This window comes from Mus caroli, unplaced genomic scaffold (assembly GCF_978045245.1).
Source record: "Mus caroli unplaced genomic scaffold, Mus_caroli_1 scaffold_4, whole genome shotgun sequence".
In the NCBI taxonomy this organism is placed as follows: Eukaryota; Metazoa; Chordata; class Mammalia; order Rodentia; family Muridae; genus Mus; species Mus caroli.
Window position 1 is genome coordinate 104,182,833 of NW_028227259.1, and position 6,000 is coordinate 104,188,832.

The window sequence follows — 6,000 nt, forward strand, 5'->3', positions numbered from 1 at the left end:
TAATCCAAAGTCCATGTGGTCAAGCCTGTCAAAGCAATACCAGCTCATTGTACCAACTGTTATTTTAGTCAGTGTTCTGTTGCTATAAAGAGACATCATGGCCACTGTAACTCTTTTAATTGGGGCTTGATTACAGTTTAGTCCATTGTCATTATGGCAGAAATGCAGGCAGACATGATACTGGAACAGTAGTTGAGAGTCCTACATCTGGATCCGAAGGCAATAGGAAGAGACAGCCACTGAGCTTTGCTTGGGCATTTGAAATATCAAATGAAATGCCAACTATCACCCTCAGTGACACACTTCTGCCAATAAAGCCAAACCTACTCCAACAAAGCCACACTCCAATCTCTCTCAAGTAGTGCCACTCCTGATGAGTGGCATTAAATCTACAGGGGAGGGGCATTCTTCCGTCCCCAGCTCTAGGTCAGCCATGGACAGCAAGGCATGGCTGGTATTTGCAAGCTGTAGCACTTCTATGAGAGGGATGTTGGGATTAGAGAAGGGATGGCTGTTATTATCCTGGTGTTCCCAATACCGGGATGAGTCGTGGGCTGGGTACCCAGGGGGCTTAGGTTGTTTGTGCTCACAGGAACAGAAATGTTTTTTGATCTATTGACAATTGTAAAGTTTGGAGGGGGCCATTTGCCCCATGGATGTACATTCTCAATCCGAAGTTTTAGGTACCCCACGTAGAGGGAATTCTTATGGTTAACTCCCAAATTATGCCATTCTTACGCACATACACACCCCATCCTGTAAGGGACCTGACTCCTTGTCCTTCCATGTATACTTCTGACCGTGTTCCCTGGCTAGGAAAATTGACACAAGGCCAGTATTTGAGGAAGGGCCATCTGCATCCATCCACGTTTTCAAGAGATTCATCTGTAGGCAGCCATACTGTGTGAGTCTCTTCTGGATATTAGGTGCAATCCTGGCATCCATGTTGGAATGTCATCACAACACGAGCTCATTCATGATAGGAGATGAGACCCCTTGTCTACTTACAGGAATATGGGTGAAGGGTTACTTGGAGGAGCAAAAGTGACCCAAAGACAGCTGCATCGCCAAAGCCCACCCCAGCATGAGTGACAGCTCACAAAGCTGGGAACCTGGAGCACACTCACAGCCTGCAGGCAGATCAACAGTTTGTGAATGTTTTGTTTTGTTTTTCAGGTCCTTCAGTTGCTCTAAACCTGTTTCAGGCAGCTCTGCTGGCTTCTGCTTTTTCCAGGCAGCTTCTTTCCTCTGGGAGTCTTCTTTGTCCCTCAGCTTATCTGAGAGTCCTCTGGGCAGCTGGCCTCTGCTTTCTTGGGCAAGGAAGGGCTCAATGAGTCTGGTCAGTTTCAAGGAGTTCCTGAGCTACTTTGAGTTGTTTACCTGCTAGAGGAGCTTCCTACAGGATGGAATGTTTTGATCTCAGAGGAGTCTGTTATAAAACAGAGACACATCCAAGAGCATTGGGGTATCTGGACAGGAGAACAGATCCATTGGTGATTATTCAGCTGTGATTGGTGGGGTCTGGGAAATGGGAAGCCCAGATGTCTTGAGATTGGTGGGACCTAGAGACAAAGTTGGAGATTGTGTGTGTTGGGAAAGGCTTCTTGAGTCTATAAAGATTGAACCCAGTTAACATTATTTAATTTTGTAGTGGTAGGGATCAGTAAATGACCTTGTGTGTGTGTGCGTGCACGATGCCATTTAGGTGTTAGGGAAGACTGAGATGGAGCTGAGCTGTATACCACATTTGCCATAGTAGGGAGGGTAGGACAGAAGGCTGTGAGCTATGGACAGAAGTTGAGGTGTTGAGTCCCCAAGGCACGAGGAGGTCTCTTGTATATGAGCTCAAAGGGACTGATTAGGGATTTATTAGCAAGCCTTGGAGTTTGATTAGGGTCAAGGGTAGGAGTTTTACCTTGTTTGAATTTTGTAGTTTGGTGAGGATTTCTTTTTTTTGTCCCATCCACCCTCTCTGCTTACTCTGTGGACTGAGGCAGGTAAAGGATGTGGAATGTCCAGGGGAGTGAGGTAAGGTGGATATTTGTTGAGTAGTCAAATAGATACATTCAGGGTCACTGAAGGTTTGGAGAGCAAGCCAAAGCAAGGGACGATCTCAGAGTATAAAGTACAGTGTGGGCTCTCATATCTGCAGTCGAGAAGGTCTCAACCCATGTTGAAAAGGTACCTGTGAGCCAGGCAGTGGTGGCGCATGCCTTTAATCCCAGCACTCGGGAGGCAGAGGCAGGCGGATTTCTGAGTTTGAGGCCAGCCTGGTCTACAGAGTGAGTTCCAGGACAGCCAGGGCTATACAGAGAAACCCTGTCTAGAAAAACCAAAACCAAAAACAAAAAAATAAAAGAAAGAAAGGAAGAAAGACAGAAAGAGAGAAAGAAAGAAAAGGTACCTGTGAATGCTAGTAAATACCTGAGTGGTGTCATATGGATGAAGTCTACCTGCTGGTCTAGGGCAGGTAGCTGACCTCTCATTTGGTGAGATGGAAACAGGAGAGGGCAGAGATTGGAGTTAGGATGTGCCTTTTGGTAACTCTCACAGGGCTGGGTCAGCCATTTTGAAATAACCTGTCTGTGGAGTCTGTGGAGATGAGGGAGCACCTGCCTTGGAAGGAGAATGGAGGCTGATCAAAGACTGAAGCAGGGAATGGAGTAAGTCAGGAGCCAGCCACCAGGGGCAGATGGTTGCAGACAGGAGTGGTGTGTGTGTGTGTGTGTGTGTGTGTGTGTGTGTGTGTACAAGACTGGCTCTGGGGCTGGAAGTTCCGTTGTTAGAGTTTGGTCAGGATCCGACAGCGCAGTCTATCAGTCTGTTTGATCAGCCTGGCTTGGTTACTGGTTAAGGTTTGCCCTTTTCAAGCCGGGCGTGGTGGCGCACGCCTTTAATCCCAGCACTCGGGAGGCAGAGGCAGGCGGATTTCTGAGTTCGAGGCCAGCCTGGTCTACAAAGTGAGTTCCAGGACAGCCAGGGCTACACAGAGAAACCCTGTCTCGAAAAACCAAAAAAAAAAAAAAAAAGGTTTGCCCTTTTCATGTCCCTTGAGGTGCAGCACAGCAAAGGCTGCTTAGGTGGGAAAAGGAGATGCTCAAAAGAGTTCCTGTATCAAAAGGAAGTTAATAATTGGTGTTCCCTTTGAGTTATGAAGACCTTTCTCTCTAGATTAAGATGTCGGAGTGTAGAGAGACTCTCCATTGCCATGCCAAGTGGTGTGGGTGAGGAAGGATGCCCAGAGACCTGCCCTTGCTGCACTGTGTGTGGGCAGGCCATAGAAACACAGAGGCCTGCCTGCTGCCCTGCCTCACAGCACCAGCAAGGAAAGACAGGAACAAAGCCCCGCCAGCCACCACGTGGCACAGGCGTAGACATACAGCGGCCTGCCCACTGCATGCCACACTGGCTGGCTGGAGGCACCTAGAGGCCCACTTTCAGGCAGAGGATGTTACCCAGAGGCCCGCCAGCTTCATGGCCCACCCACACCAGGAGCCACTACAATGTGCAAATATGTGGTGGGCATATGGGGAGAGAAAGAGAAGTGGAGCGGTTTGAGCATCGTGAGGAGAGGTGGAACTGGAGACTCAAGAGTGGAAAGGAATAGCCTGTCGTCAGTCCCCTCCCGCCCCCCCATCAGAAGCCATGATGATGTCCCAGACAGTGCTGCAGCTGAGGACCATGCCTGAGGGCCAGCAGGGGTTTGTGTCAGGGTCAGTGGTTCATGTTACCAATAGAGACCACAAGGGCGTCCCTGGTTTGGGCAGCTACCTGGGACCACATAGACACAGTCCAAAGGCTGTGCAGAACTGGCCTCACCCCTCACTGGCTGAGGCACTGTGGAGAACTGGCCCCGCCTCTTTCCGATAACAGCATACTGGAGAGTGGGCCCTGAACCTTGCTGGACCACACAGCAAAGCTAGCCCTGGTGTGTCGGGGGAGGGGCGGCGGGGGAAGCACAGGTGAGGGAGGGAGCGCTGGTCCTGCGTTCCTCCACCATGAGGTGGCACAGAGGTGATGCCGTTCCCCCACACCCCCTCTTGCCACCTGCAGCAGCGAGTAGAGCTGTCCCCGGAATGAGCTGGCTCTGCTCAGGAGAGCAGGTCCTGAACCTCGTGGGAGCAACACAGTGGAGCTGGAGGCACAGGCGGGCCACCCTGAGGGTGGGAGAGCAGGAGAGCCGTCCCAGCCCTTCCGGGCTGTAGCACTTGGAGAGTGGGGCCCCAAGCCTTGACTGGGCCGCACAGTGGAGCTGGCTCTGGAGGTCTGGGGGTGGGTGAGCCGGCCCTGACAGAGCAGGAGAGCTGACCCCACCTCCTGCAGTGGGTGGCCAAGCCAGAGCAGTGCTGGCCTCTTCAAGTATAGCATATCCTGCTGTGTTTTAGGGTACTGCTATCTATAAACAAGTCTGGGTCTTTTCAGGAGTAACCAAAGATATGGGCAAAAGGGTAAGGAGACGGGTGGAGTGTCTCCTAGCAAGAGTGAAGGAGATGTGGGGATGAGGAAGGGCTACTGGGGAGGAGTGTTGTGGGGTTGAGGGTGGAAATGGCTCAAATACAAGGCTGGGATCTGATAAGCAAGCATGGAGAAGCTGGACTCTGGCTGGGGAGGGAGGAAATCATGGTGGCTGGTGAGGTTCTTGGGTGAGCAGGTAGTGAGGATGCGTGGGTCAGGATTTTGTCTGATTTGGGGGCAAGCAGTGGCACTACAGCCCAGGTCTGTAGGCAGGGGGCCGGCCCCTAGTGACCTTGTTTAGCTGTTTGGAGAAATAGATTACGGGAGTGATATATATCGCCCTCTCCTGTTTGGCAGAGTATTGTGAAGGCTTGTGCTTGGTTAGCATGTAAGAAGAGATAGGGTCAGTGTAGGTCTGGAAGTGCCACGGTAGAGGCACAGTAAGCAGTGGACTTAAGTAGGTTCAAGGGTGGGATATGAGTAGCTCTTCCAGGGACCACTTAGAGGCTTCATAAAGAGGCTGATCAGTGAGGGCTAGTTGGGAATCCATATAGATATTAAGTCAGTCTATTAATGTAAGCAGTGCATGCTAAGGCTATAGGATGGGCAAGTGAGGAGTTCCTTTATCTTGGCTCAGAATACAGTTCGCCTTTTTTTGTGACATTGGGACACCTAGATAGGTGACTGATGGTTGGTGTGATGGTTTGAATATGCTTGGTCCAAGGAGTGGCACTATTAGGAGGTATGGCTTTGTTGGAGTGGGTGTGTTACTGGGCATGGGCTTTAAGACCCTCATCCTAGCTGCCTGGAAGTCAGTCTTCCATTACCTGCCTTCAGATAAAGATGTAGAACTCTCAGCTCTGCCTGTACCGTGCCTACCTAGATGTTGTCCTGTTCCCACCTTGATGATGATGGACTGAACCTCTGAACCTGTAAGCCAGCTGAAATTAAATATTGTCCTTATAAGATTTGCCTGGGCCATGGTGTCTGTTCACAGCAGTAAAACCCTAATTAAGACAGTTGGAGACCCAAGACTCCCAAGACACCAGAGAACTGAGGAGGGTAGTACAGCATTTAGACTGTGTAGGCAGCCGGCGCCTAAAAGATGGCGCCGGAGTGCTACACCGTCGCTGTAAACAACACTGCGCAGGTGATAGCCCAAATCTGGCGCCAACCCCTCCCAAGCGGGTGCATACAAATTAAAGTGCCGGCAGACTGACCAATCCTAGGAGGACACATAACCCTCCCCAGTGCTGGGGTGGATATAAGCAGTTCTCCCTGGGTTCCCGGAGTTCCCGTAGCATCGAGGCGTTCCTGCAATAAAGCTGTTGAGAAGAATCCGACCGTGTTGCGTTTTTCCTTGCCGGACGAGGTGAGCGCAACAAGACTGGTCTGTGGGAAAGAATTCATTCAAGTTCATGTACATACTGGAGAAGGAAACCAGGGTACAGATCTAGATTGGTGAGGTCCTTTTGTAAAGTCTGATTAAAGTGATGCAGGCTATCTCAGAATCCCTGGGTGTTGTAAGATGTCTGATCATACTGT